This window comes from Somniosus microcephalus, chromosome 9 (genome assembly GCF_052327205.1).
Source record: "Somniosus microcephalus isolate GS21.2 chromosome 9, FLI_Smic_1.0, whole genome shotgun sequence".
Taxonomy (NCBI): Eukaryota; Metazoa; Chordata; class Chondrichthyes; order Squaliformes; family Somniosidae; genus Somniosus; species Somniosus microcephalus.
This window is the reverse complement of record NC_140995.1, coordinates 54478245-54493326: the sequence shown is the minus strand read 5'-3', so window position 1 is coordinate 54493326 and position 15082 is coordinate 54478245. Positions and strand designations below refer to the sequence as shown.

The 15082-nt window shown below is 40.8% G+C and overlaps 1 protein-coding gene across 2 annotated transcripts in view; it reads right to left on the bottom strand.

Annotated features, from left to right (window-relative positions):
• The window catches only part of smap1 (small ArfGAP 1), a 313504-nt gene that overhangs the window by 109102 nt on the left and 189320 nt on the right, over nt 1-15082 (bottom strand). The window lies entirely within an intron of this gene.

The following is a 15082-nucleotide window of genomic DNA, read 5'->3' as shown; positions in this document are numbered from 1 at the left end:
TAGGTGATCATGGTGGCAGCCAGAACATGAGGTTTGATATATTAATACTACAAACTGCTGGGCTGCCACAAGCTCATCATCACTGTGTGGATTGCTAAAGTCAGGCTCAACTCTTATTTTATGTTTTAAACCATAAATTTATAGTGAAAAAAATTGACCATATTTCTTGAAGATCAACAATCAACCTGTAACTGTTGTTGCAATGCAATTCTCTATGTACAATTATTAATGGAAAAATAGAAGCACCTATGACCTTAAATTAAATCCTTTCATATCTGAGAAGAATCTTTAAAATCCCAGTGAAATTCTTTCATGCACTCTCAATTTTAAAAGGAAATTTTAAGCCCATTTAAAAAAAAAGTTGGTCAGTAATTCATAAACCTAATCCTTTGCTAAGAATACAGAACCATGCGCGGCTGTGGAGGAAAATCCAGAAAGTAACACTGCACAAGGGCATCCCATTTTTGGTAATAATCAACAGTGATGTGATGACAGCATGTAGTCTGTTTTGGTTCATAACTGTACACAGAATATCAGTGCATAAAACACAAAGGTGGATCTTACAGATTTGCACAGAGATCATGTAGCAGGAATTCAGGCATGCCCTGCCCAAATTCATAAAATTGGTGGGTTTTTTCCTCCCAGGAGTGCAATTTGGCAATACCCATCTTTTGAAGTGCAAAATCACCCGTTCAAAAAAAAGGGGAGACACATAAACCAGGTAACTACAAGCCAGTCAGCTGAACTTCTAGAGATAATAAACTGGGACAAAATTAATTGCTTATTGGAAAAGTTAATCTAGCACAGCCAACATGAATTTATTAAAGGCAAATCGTGTCTGACAAACTTCTTTGAGTTCTTCAATCAAGTAACAAAGACTGTTGATGAAGGTAGTGCAGTTATGTTGTGTATATAGATGCTCAGAAGCCGTTTGATAAAGTGCCACATAATAGACTTGTTAGCGAGATTGAAGCCCTTGGGATTAAAGAGGCAGTGGCAGCGTGGATACGAAATTGATCAAGAGACAGAAAGCCGAGAGTACTGGTGAATGGTTGTTTTTCAGACTTGGAGGGGGGTGTGGAAGTATACAGTGAAGTCCCCCAGTGGTCGGGGTATTTGGACCACTGCTCTTTTTGACATATTAATGACATGGGCTCATTTCAAAGTTAGCGGATGACAACGCTTGGCAATGTAATAAACAATGCGGAGGATAGAAACAGACTTCAGGAGGACAGACAGGCTGGTGAAATGGGCAGACACATGGCAGATGAAATTTAATGCAGAGAAGAGTGAGGTGATGCATTTTGAAGGGAAAACTGAGGAGGAGGCAATATAAACGAAATGGTACAATTTTAAACATGGTGCAGGAAGAGACCCCGGGAGGGTTTATGTATACTAATCTTTGATGGTGGCAGGACAAGTTGAGAAGGCTGTTAAAAAAGCACACTGAATCCATGGCTTTATAAATAGAGGCAGAGTACAAAACCCAAGGAAGTTATGCTAAACCTTCAGAAATCACTGGTTAGACCACAGCTGGAGTACTGTAGCCAATTCTGGGCACCACACTTTAGGAAGGATGTCAAGGCCTAGGAGAAAGAGCAGAGGATATTTACCAGAATGGTACCAGAGATGAGGGACTTGAGTTGTGTGGAGAGATTATAGAAACTGGGATTGTTCTCCTTAGAGCAGAAACGGTTAAGGGGAAGAGTAAAAAAAGATAGGTGTTTAAAATTATGACTGGTTTTGATAGAGTAAATAGGGAGAAACTGGTTCCACAAGCAGTAGGGTGGGTAACCACAGGAAAAAGATTTAAGACAATTGGCAAAAAAGCCAGGGGGAGCAGAGGAGAAATATTTTTGTGCAGCGAATTGTGATCTGAAAGGGTGATGGAGCAGGTTCAATAGTAACTTTCAAAAGGGAATTAGATATATACTTGATAGGTAGAAATTTGCAGGGATATGGGGGTAGAGCAGCAGAGGGTGATTAATTGGATAGCTCTTTCAGACAGCAGGCACAGACACAATGGGCCAAATGACCTTTTTCTATGGTGTATGATTTTGATAACCTTTGTGAATACAGCGAATTTGTACACAAACGCTGACAAGCACTCCAAATACTTCAGCCACCTTTTGTCAGATTTCGAACTTATATCTCTGATTTGCTTGCCTTGTCTTTAATTACTTGGTTAATGTCGCAATGGAAAACAAGCTCAGATTGTGGAAGGTCAGTTGTGAGATATTAACCAAGATAACTAGTAACATGATTTTGTCCCATTTTCACAAACGGAGATATGAGGCGACAGAGGATTTTAGCCAATAGTTTTCACCTGAAATATTTTTACTGATACCAAGCAATTGATGCTAACCAATTAAGAGAAAGGGAAACTGATGAATATAAATATTAGCGAGAATTAGAAAAACCATGTAATGCATATTTAGGAGTCCCCCAGAAAAGGAAAGTCTGGCAAATACGAAAACGTTTTCTTTTCCCTTTCCTCTCATTGATTATTTTATTTGCTCACATGAACGCAAGGACTCCTTCCCAGAGTCAGGTTCCACAGGAAAACATTGCTCTATCGTACCTCACCCAAGCGGGCCTAATTCAAGGTGAGCAATTATGGTGAATGTAACATGGCTATTCGACTGCAGAATGCATCACAGCCACACTCAAACTGCCTTGATCAGAGGCTGACACCCATTCTTCCAGCAGCCATCGCTGAATACTAATCAGGAGCAGGAATGCTGGCTGATTTATCCCTAACTCAGGGCACTGAGGCCAATTAGAGCGATCCTAATGCCACCCAGACTGAGATCAGCTAACTCAGCACAAACAAGGACGGCCCTGGTTTGTATGAGCTCTCAGGGAATTCTAAATTTTAATTTTGACATGTAAAAACAATTAGATTTTGGTCAGAGCTAAAAATTATTAAAAATATTTACTTAAAAGTTGAATCAAAACAGGATCAAAGTATTTATTCCATCACTGTTATTCTGAATGCACAAATTAGAGGAGCATTAGTGGTGTACCGCAGTAACCACGGCCCGCTTGATTTCTCAACACGTCAACAGGTTTAAAACTGTGTGTGAAGGCTTTTCAACAATTGAAATGAACAAGAAAAAAACCCCAGGTTTGGGTTCTCCTTTAAAGATGTGATCTGACAAAAATGTTAGCATGTGTTGGATAATTTTTCTTCTTTTTCACTGGTAAAATGTGAGTAGTTGATGTTTAACAAGAAAAAAAGTGACCAAAATCATATTCTGCAAAAACCGACCGGAGTTCACCAAAACAAATTTCGGCGAGATACAGCTGTTGTTACACTTCCTTGCTTCACTAAACCTCAAGCCCTGAACTCCTGCACCAGCAATTTGCTCAGACTTAATATACAAACAGCTTCAAGCTCCGAGTTTATTTGTTAATGGGCCAGGCACTGAAGATGTGTATTAAAGCAAGATGAGCCAGTTTGTGAAATGCTGTAGCTCACAGCTGACTTCAAACGGAGACAGAGCGAATCAATTCATTCACCCCAGACTGTTCCTATTCACGTTGGGAATAACAGAAGATGGTTTCTTGAGACCCCAAAGGGGGAGGTCAGGTACGCTGGTTTTACTGATAGACCTACTCACAAATCATTGAATGGAGGGATGGCCTTCCCACTTGTTGGGGAAAAAGGGGGGAAAAAAAGACACGTGGCTTTAAAGAGGATACTTCCAGGTGCAGGCCTGCGCCTGAAGCTGAAAGCCAAGATCCAGGTGGTCAGGTTTTGCAGTTAGAATTTGTCTAGAAAGGTGAAAGCAAAAACAAAGTCAGCCCACGAAAGGAGATAAATGAAAACTAAGCCGTTAGTGCAGTTTATTTCCAACTGTTACTCTGTTCATTTCCTGTCTGCAAAATAAAGCTAATTAACTATTCATATCTGCCCTCATCTCACTAAAGATTTCAGTCTGCACTGGAGAAGCACGTGAGAGCATATGCAAAAGATGAGATATCCAGTTCAGATCATGGGGGGCTGTCCTTAAGAACACAAGAAATAGGAGGAAGTAAAAAAAAGAGTAGGCCTTACAGCCCTTCAAGCCTGCTCCGCCATTCAATATCATGGCTGAACTTCTATATCAACTCCACTTTCCCACACTATCCCCATATCCCTTGATTCCCTTAGTGCCCAAGAATCTATCAATCTCGGTCATGAATATACTCAACGACTGAGCATCCACAGCCCCCTGGGGTAGAGAATTCCAAAGATTCACAACCCTCAGTTAAGAAATTTCTCATCTAAATGGCCGACCACCTATCCTAAGACTATGACCCCTAAATCTAGACTCTCCAGCCAGGGGAAACAGTCTCTCAGCATCTACCCTTTAAAGCCCGCTAAGAATTTTATACATTTCAATGAGGTCACCTCTCATTCTTCTAAACTCCAGAGAATATAGGCTCATTCTACTCAATCTCTTGTCATAGGGCAGCCCCCTCATCCCAGGAATCAATCTAATGAACCTTCTTTAAGGCAAGTATATCCTCCCTTAGGTAAGAAAACCAAAACTGTACACAGTACTCTAGGCGTCATCTCACCAAAGCCCTATATAATTGCAGCAAGACTTCCTTACTCTTATACTCCAAACCCCTTGCAATAAAGGCCAACATGCCATTTGCCTTCTTATTTCCTTGCTGTACTTGCATGTTAACTTTGTGATTCGTGTACAAGGATACCTAAAACCCTCAATACCAACATTTACTAATCGCTCACCATTTAAAAAATATTCTGCTTTTCCATTTTTCCTACTAAAGTGGATAATTTCACACTTCCCCACATTAGACTCCATCCGCCACCAAGAATTCGTGCCCAGTCACTTAACCAGGTCTCTATTGCTTTGCAGCCTCCTCACAGGTTACTTTCCCACCTAACTTTGTATTGTTAACAAACTTGAATATATTTCTTTTCTTTCCAGTTTTGAAGAAGGGTTCAACCCGAAACGTCAACTCAAATTTCTCTCCACGGATGTTGCCTGACCTGCTGAGTTTTTCCAGCATTTTCTGTTGTTATTTTGAATATATTACACTCGGTCCCATCATCCAAGTCATTGATATAGATTGCAAATAGCTAAGGTCCAAGCACTGATCTTCGCGGCACCCCACTCTTTACACCCTGCCACCCTGAAAATTACCCGTTTATCATTACTCTGTTTTCTGCCTGTTAACCAATCCTCAATCCATATCAATATATTACCGCCAATCCCATGAGCCCTAATCTTGTGTAACAACCTCTTATGTGGCACCTTATCGAATGCCTTTTGAAAATCCAAATATACTACATCCACTGGTTCCCCTTTATCTACCCTGCTAGTTACATTCTCAAAAAACTAAGATTTGTCAAATACATTTGTCCCTTTCATAAAACCGTGTTGACTCTGCCAAATCATTGAGATTGTCCAAGTGCCCTCTTACCTTGTCCTTAATAGATTCTAGCAATTTTGCAACTATTGATGTCAGGCTAACTGGCCTACAGTTCCCTGTTCTCTCCCTCCTTTTTTGAACAGCGGTTACATTTGCGACCTTCCAATCCACGGGCACCATTGTGGAATCTAGGGAGTTCTGGAAGATCACAACCAATGCATCCACTATCTCTGCTGCCACCTCTTATAACCCTAGGATGTAGGCCATCAGGTCCAGTGGATTTGTCAGCGTTTAGTCCCATTAATTTTTCCAGTACTTTTTCTTGAATATTAATAAGTAAGTTCCTCACGCTCATTAGAGCCTTGATTCTCCACAATTTCCGTTATGTTCTTTGGGACAGATACAAAATATGTGTTTAAAGTATCTGCCATTTCCTTATTCCCCATTAAAATTTCTCATGCCTCATCCTCTAAGGTACCCACACTTACTTCTGCTAATCTCTTCCTTTTTACATACTTGTAAAAGCTCTTGCAATCTATTTTTATATTTCTTGCTAGTTTATTGTCATATCCTATTTCACCCTATCAATTTCTTGGTCATTCATTGCTGATTTTTAAAACCCTCCCAACCCTCAGACTTACTACAGGAAACTCTCGTTTAAACGGCACCTAAATATCCAGAATTCTCTATTAACTGGCAAAATTCATACTCCGAAAACAACACCTCAATAACCGGAAATGTTGCCGAGTCAGAGTCTCCCGCGGTGGCCGAGTTAGTCAGTGGGGGTAGTTCTCCAAACTGCCACTACTCGGCTTCTTGGCGCTGTCAGAAGTCTTTAAAGAGTTATGGATTACCCTCAACTGGCAGTACTGTACTTAATCAAGCATTTTCCACCATCCATTTAACACAACATTCTGTAGGTGAGTACCCAATTACTGTATACTGCACATTTCTTGATTTTTTAAATTTTAGTTTGTTAAAAATAGCCTCGGTAGATAACCCTCTCCCTCATCCGGAATTTTTAATCAACCGGCATCATCCCGGTCCCGTCGGTGCCGGATACCAAAGAGTTTCCTGTATTATTTTTGGTAACATTGTAAGATGCTTTTAATCCAATACTATCCTTAACTTCTCTAGTTAGCCATTTCTCTACTTTTCCAGTGAAGTCCTTTTGTTACTTCCTCAGGTTATGCTACTGTATAGATATTGGGCAGTATGGGGACAGTGTGAATGCATTCAGGCCACTTATGGCAGGGACTAGCAATGTTGTACCTGAGACGATGCCTAAAGCAGACCCAATATTTTTAACAGTTCTCATCAGCAACAGAGTACAATATTGAGAAAATAAAATATACATGCATATGGCCATCTTAGCCTGCTTGCAGTGAGACAGCGTCACAACCTCTGGCATTCTACTAGTTAGTTGGCCAGATGAAGAGATGGCAAGAATATTTTGTGCTGTTGGTAAAATTCTACCCTCTATGTGCCTTCTCTGCTCTGGGGGTTTGGATGACCATATTGCCCAATCTCTGCACAAGTGGAAGAGAACTGATCCCAAACAGAATGCCATTCCATTCCACATCAGGTAAGCTTCAATTTTAAAAATGCAGAATGATTTCAACTCTAATCTTCAGGAGTTCGGAGAAAAGTGGAAAAACCCACTCGCAGGCAGCCAATGAGGAGCAATAGAATGCAGATTCACACTTGTAATTTCTCAGTGAAAAATCGCAGAAGCAGCATGTGGTAGCCAGCTTTTATCCTCAGAGGGAGGTAAAAACCAAAAGGAAGAGTCACACTTTTATCATTTCTCTCCTGTATTCTTAGTAACTGGGCATAGTGCATTGACAGATCAGCAGGTCACTTGCCCATCCGCTCAATAAGGGAGGGGGGCATGCATAGGGCATCTATAGAAGGGAAGAGGGAGGAAAAATTAACTCCTCACAGATAGCTTCCTTATGGTTTATGTTCCATAATAGCTTGACATTTTGTGACATAGGGCATGCATTTTGCAATCTACAAGTGTGACTGTGCCTCCAAATAGCATGATTTTTTAAAAGAAAAAGCTTTGATTTCAGCTGTCAGATCTTGAGACCAGAGATAGAACATTTTAGAAGAATATTCCCTGTTGTACAGGATGCTTTATTTGGACTTTCAGACTGAATGGATTACCAGAAGCCCTCAACTGCAGAGGTGAGCTATAGTAAGTCTTGCACCTGATGTCACCAGCACGGCCTAGCTGCAAGGACACCCTGTTCAAAATTCTTCATGCTGCTGGCAGGAAATTAAAACAAAAAAACATTTCTGTCAAGATTAGTAATTACGTTTAGAACATAGGATACTATCCTAAACAAAACGTACTCCCCTAGTTCCTTTTAAATGTTAATTGTAGCTTTTTTTTTTTAAATGATGAGAAAGCACAATAAAACCATATTACAAAACACCATCAAGGTCACGAAAAGTAAACTAGAAGATGAACTAAATCATAATGTAGTGATGAGGTGACATCAAGCTTGGATTTTTAAAGCTTGAAAGAGGAAGCTTGCTATATTGCCTAAGCAGGGTAGGAGTGAAAATAGGAAATGATGGGTTTAGGTTAGGAGAGAGAGAGTAGTGATAATGGGAATGTACACAAATTGGCAGGATGTAACTAGTGGTGTCCCCAGGGATCTGTACTGGAACCTCAATTTTTCACTATATTTATAACTGACAAATTAAAAGGAATACAGTGCCATATATCAAGTTTGCTGACGACGCCAAGTTAGGTGGCATAGTAAATAATGCAGATGGGAGCAGAAAGTTGCAAAGGGACATTGACAGATTAAGTGAGAGGGCAAAACTGTGACAGATGGGAGTACAGTGTGGTAAAGTGTGAGGTCATCCACTTTGGACCCAGTAAAGATAGATCAGAATGTTTTCTAGATGGCGAGAAGCTAGGAACTGTGGAGGAGCAGGGAGATTTAGGGTCCAAGTACAAAAGTCACTAAAAGCTAATGAACAGGTACAAAAAATAATTTTAAATGCTAATGGAGATAGCAATAGAGCAGGAGCGATAGACAGAGCAAGCGAGCGAGCTAGATAGAGAACAAGTGAGCTAGAGACAGAGCTAGAGCAAGATGGATAGATATTCATAAAGCTTCTAATTAGGTTTATAAACGTGGACTATCAAATATTTAGGGAGTAACTGAAATTGCGAACCAGTAACCTTGGCATTTGTTGTGGATTTCACCATATTAATTAACAATTATTAACTTCGCAGTTATTTACTTATTTTCAAGGCTTTGTGCTAGTGAAAGCTCAGGAGGCACCACAGCTATTCTTCACAATGTTAGAATTGTCTCTACCTTGGCCAAATGTGCTCCCCAGCATGAATCGCAGAAAACGATTATGGCTGCCATCTGGTTGTTAATTAACTAATGTGGAGAAAGTCCACTAAAGATACAAAGTCATTAACATTTTCAGTCCATGATTAACTAGTCCAGAAGCACACTTAAATTAAAACAGATCTCAGAAAAACTGCAGAGACCATCAGAAGTATCTGAACTCAGCTATTGGAACTAAACTCAAACTATGCAAGTTTTATTGCAATCAGAGGTGTAATACTGGCATTTCAATGTTGGACAGACATGTTTGGGGTCACAATACATCATGTTTTCCACAAATATAGCAAAATAATCAATACTTCTTAAAACTGCATGCGTGTATTTACCCTCCAACTCCTATACACCCACACATCTACATTTTTATATTTTTCCCCTTCTCATCTTTTAATACCCCATCAACAAGGGGGGGGGGGTGGGGAGAGGGGGGAGGCCTATATCATGCCGTTTTGCAACCAGCTGCTGGGAGATCCAGGAGGTTCCTACATTAACAATGCTTCCTTTATAACTTCACTTAGATTATCCTGACAAAAAAATGGATATGCCCATTTTTATAGGCATTCTAGTGCATCAGAAAATGGGTAACAAAGTTCTATGCAATCTAGAGTTTCTCCAGAAAATCAAAATGGATATTTTGTTAAGCATATGTGCTTGTTCATTATCAAAGGGACAGGAGTTTAGGGGCTGTGGAAAGGGAAACATGAAATGAAAGCAGGAGGAAGAGAAAACAAAAGGAGGGGGCACAGGGAAAAAAGGCACATATTTGATAGTCCCCACCACTTATAGTGGGCGCGTTGGTGTGAACACGATTTGCCTGCTATACACGATGGACGGTATAACAGGATAGCGCTTTGACAGTACTTTCTTTTAATCTGGGTTTGGTTTGCAGAGTTTCTCCTTGCTTTCCCCAATATCAGCAGCTAAGGAGAATCTTCTTTTAAGTTTACCACTGTATCTTGCATCTTTTGAAATTTGACTTTATCCACTTGATCCATTTCTCTTCCACGGATAGGTTTTCCAGCCCTTGGAACCAAGATTTTCATCTAGTCGGAGGTTGTGTGATAGCTATGCTGTCTGTTTATAAATGGTATTTGGTAGCTCTGGAGGATCATCCCTATTCTTAGCAATATCAATGGAGGATCTCTAGGTTATTTTTGGAATAGCCTCATAATTTGAAGACATTGTGTCTTATTGAACAAAATCTTCATTCTTGCATTCAGTGCACCTTAACAAAGTGCAAACTGATGAGTAAGCACAGCAGTTTCTGCCTAATATAAACAGACCACATAAGACGCTATAAGCGACAACTCTGAAATTGAAGTGAATGCAAATGGATAATGGTCATCATTTTTTGGTCTATATAAAGCAACTGACCGCTTTAAATGTGGACATTTTAAGTGGTGGCAACTGTATTTCGGAATCTTAAAATTAAAACAAGAAACACTAAGTATGAACACTGTTGCAGGATTTCTGTTTTCGTTGAAAGTATTTTCTTCTGTGCTCAAGTGCGAAAAGAAAAAAACACATCAGGATAGGGATGCACTAAGTTAACTCATCCTCAAACTGTCCCTTCCCTCCTTCTGGTGCTTTTGCTTCAGCTAAGATAGGAATTGTAGATACTACTTCTTACCTCGCTAAACAACCCACAATGGCACTACCCACATTTTTTATTTTTATATATCTGAGCTATAGATACATAGATACATAGAAGATAGGAGCAGGAGTAGGCCATTCGGCCCTTCGTGCCTGCTCCGCCATTCGATGAGATCATGGCTGATCCTTTAATTCAGTATCCCGTCCCCGCCTTCTCTCCGTAACCCTTAACCCCTTTTGCCCGTAGAAATATATCTAATTCCCTCTTAAATATATTTAATGAGCTGGCGTACACTGCCCTCTGTGGCAATGAGTTCCACAGGTTCACCACTCTCTGAGTGAAGAAATTCCCCCTCATCTCTGTCCTAAATGGTTTAGCCCTTATCCTTAAATTATGTCCTCTAGTTCTGTTCTCACCCGCCAAGGGAAACATTCCTTCTGCATCCAGTCTGTCTAGACCTGTCAGAATTTTATACACTTCTATGAGGTCCCCTCTCAATCTTCTAAACTCCAGTGTGTACATCCCTAAACTACATAGTCTCTCCTCATAGGTCATTCCCGCCATTCCTGGTATCAGCCTGGTGAATCGCCGCTGCACCCCCTCCATGGCAAGAACATCCTTCCTCAGATGAGGCGACCAAAACTGTACACAGTACTCGAGGTGTGGTCTCACCAGTGCCCTGTACAGCTGCAGCAAGGTATCCCTGTTCCTGTATTCTAACCCTTTTGCTATGAAGGCCAGCATACCGTTTGCCTTCTTGACCGCCTGTTGCACCTGCATGCTCGCCTTCAGTGACTGGTGTACAAGAACACCCAGGTCTCTCTGTACTTCCCCCTCTCCCAATCTATTGCCATTTAAATAATAATTTGCCCTCCCGTTCCTGCACCCAAGGTGGATAACTTCGCACTTGTCCACATTATAGTGCATCTGCCATTTATCCGCCCAATCGCCCAGTCTGTCCAAATCGCTCTGGAGCTTCCTGGTCTCTTCCTCTGAGCCCACCCCCCCTCCTAGTTTAGTGTCGTCTGCAAATTTGGAAATGCTGCATCCGACTCCCTGATCCAGGTCATTAATGTAAATTGTGAACAGCTGGGGGCCCAGGACAGATCCCTGTGGTACCCCACTTGTTACTGCCTGCCATTCAGAAAATGAGCCGTTTATTCCAACTCTCTGTTTTCTATCTGACAGCCAGTTCCCTATCCACGCCAAAACTTTCCCCTTTATCCCATGAGCCTCAATTTTCCATGCTAATCTTTTATGTGGGACCTTATCGAAGGCCTTTTGGAAGTCCAGGTACACCACATCTACTGGCTCTCCCCCATCTATTCTACCAGTTACTCCCTCAAAAAATTCCAATAGATTAGTCAAGCACGATTTACCCTTTGTAAATCCATGTTGACTCTGTCCTATCCTGTCCCCATTTGCTAAGTGCTCCGCTATTTCATCCTTAATGATGGACTCCAGCATTTTGCCCACAACTGATGTAAGGCTTACAGGTCTGTAATTACCTGCTTTTTCCCTACCCCCCTTTTTGAATAGTGGGGTAACGTTAGCTACCCTCCAATCCATCGGCACTGTTCCCGAGTCTAATGAATTCTGAAAAATCATCCTTAGTGCATCCGCTATCTCTAGGGCCACCTCCTTCAGTACCCTAGGATGCATGTTATCAGGCCCTGGGGATTTGTCCACCTTCAATCCCTTTAGCTTCCTTAACACCATATCCTTAGAGATATTGATTTGCGTCAGTTCCTCCTTTGCCAATGTCCCTATTTTTCCCGATATCCCAGGGAGGTTTTTTGTGTCTTCCTTCGTAAAGACTGACCCAAAGTATGCATTTAGTTGATCTGCCATTTCCTTATTTCCCATTATATATTCCCCCGTATCTGACTGCAATGGACCAACTTTGGTTTTCACCAGTCTTTTCCTTTTGATATATTTATAAAAGCTTTTGGAGTTAGTTTTTATATTTTCCGCCAGCTTGTTTTCGTAAGCTATTTTGCCCCTCTTGATCATGCCCTTTGCCCTCCTTTGCTCTATCTTAAACTGTTCCCAATCTTCCGCTCTGGCGCTTTTTTTGGCTATTTTATACGCCCTATCTTTGGATTTTATGCTGTCTCTAATTTCCCCTGTTATCCACGGTTGAGTCACCTTTTTAGATTTCCTTTTATGCCAGATTGGTATAAACAATTTTTGCAATTTTGTCATTCTATCTTTAAATGTTTGCCATTGTTTATCTACCTCCAGTCCTCCCAGGAACGTTGTCCAATCAGACCTACTCAGTTCCCGTCTCATGGCATCATAATTCCCCTTGTTTAAATTCAGGACCTTAGTCTCTGAGTCAATTTCTTCGCTCTCCATTTCGAGTGAGAAATCGATCATGTTATGATCGCTCTGACCCAAGGGTCCCCGTACAACAAGATTACTGATTAGTCCCTTCTCATTGCACAGTACCCAGTCCAATATAGCCTGTTCCCGAGTTGGTTCCTCGACATATTGATCCAGATAACCATCCCTTAAACACTCAAGGAATTCCTCCTCCTCATTATTTTTACTGATTAGGCTAGTCCAATCTATATGTAAGTTAATATTTAATATTATGGCCCGAATTTTGCAGTCGGTATGACGGTGTCCTTTGAAATGGACCGCAAGTTCAGGATTTCCGCATGCGCTAAATCCCGAACTTGTGATCTGTCAAATTCCGACTTGAGAGATGATCTGCACTGACGGGGAAATCCTTATTGCTGGCGCAGAGTTGGGCACCAACTGCTCAGCAATTACGCCTGAAAATTGTACGTCCGATGCAAACAGGTGCAGGGCCTTACAGGGGATATACCTCCTGACAAATCCAAGTCATTTAAAAAGCTATACAAAGCCAGAAATGGAAGCATTTTAGAATGTTGTCCATTAGTCCATGAAAAGTATTTATTGTCCATGCAATGTCTGGAGGAAGCAGTTGCTACATTGAGGGTTTTATTTAATTTTTACACCTATGTGGCACATAAGCTTAAAATAAATCCACGCAGAAAGTGGAGGAAAGGAAAAGAAACAAACCCTCATTACTAGTGCCTTTGGGGATTTAATGTGCATTAACATCTATGTTATAAATAACGAGACCTATTCCGTTTGCTGATTGGAGCACCGGCCCGCATGATCCCAGGTACGCTTCCGCACACTCTGCGCTCCGGGATCCGTGGGCCACTATGCTGCCCCCTACTCCACCGTGTCCGACAGCAACTTCTCGAAGGAGGATTCCCATCAGGTAAGTTCGCATTCCATTCGGGTGCTGATGGCGTAATCCGTAGTTACACCGCCGACCACAAAATCCAGGCCTATATGTCTACATTAATGAACAGCGTGACTTAAATTCAATCTACCAGGAACTGTGATCTACTTATTCCAGCTCAAACATCATGCTGGTTTAATTTAGTAGCCAAATATAAATATATATATTCCAGCTCAAACATCATGCTGGTTTAATTTAGTAGCCAAATATAAATATATATATTCCAGCTCAAACATCATGCTGGTTTAATTTAGTAGCCAAATATAAATATATATATTAAAAATACATGTAACCTATTAAAGTGCACTATAAAATGAAAATTACTTTTCAGTTAAGAAATAGGCTGAAAGTAAGAGGTTAATTCAGTTAATAGTCAAACACACAACAGCAACAGACTCCCCATCACCATCCAATGTATTGGTAACAGAATATAAAGATGCCTCATTGAACCTATGGCCTCAATCATGAAAACAACCCTGGCAGCAACAATCTTGGCGAATCTCACAACTTTGTTTTGAAGGATGGTTGTTTCAAAGGATGGTTGTGTGAATTAAAGGAAGTGACAAAATTACATTCTGTCTTACACATTTTCAGTGATTATCATTGCTAAAATATTTGAGTCTGCAAAATTAACTTTATCCAGTTGTTTCAATCTTATAATTTCCCTTTTATTTTTCCTCCCTTTTTTGCAGTACAAACATACGAACAATGACAGATAGGTAAAGACCCTCTGGCTCATCCAGCCGGTGTCTCACAATTGTGATACCTTATGTATCACAATACAGGAAACTTTGCGATATCCGACATCGACTGGACCGAGCTGCTGCCGATCTATCAAAACTTCCGGATAGACCAGCGCTAATGTTGAAGGATACATATCTGACAACAAACACTGTTGCTTAGCAACAGCTTGTAAACACTCGGCCCATACCTTGGAAGCGTCTCTGAAGCTGTTGCTAAGCTACAGAGACGCTTTCCAGAGCCTGACTGTTATATATAAAAAAAATGCGAGAAGAAAAAAAACCTAACCAAAACGGCTGCTGATTTCTGCCGTTAGATCGAGGTTTCCGGACATACAACCTCCGGATAAACCAAAGTTTCCTGTATATACACTCATCCCACCCAAAACCACATGATCTCCTGGGAGAAGCAAAATACCAGATAAAAACTCAGGCCAATTTGGGGGAAAAATAATCTGGAAAATTAGTCTCCTGGAAAAGTATGGTTACTTTGTATTCTCAGCATTGCATTCCTGAAAGCATTCCATTTAAGTTCCTTTTAACAATGTGTTCCAGTTGAGTTCTTACCTCATCTATTCAAAATCTATCCTCCTGAAGTTGAGAATCTGTTGTTCTCCCATTCTCCATTATAAAACTAGCCTTAAACTCAATCATAAAAACAGAAAATGCTGGAACCATTCAGCAGGTCAGTCAGTACCTC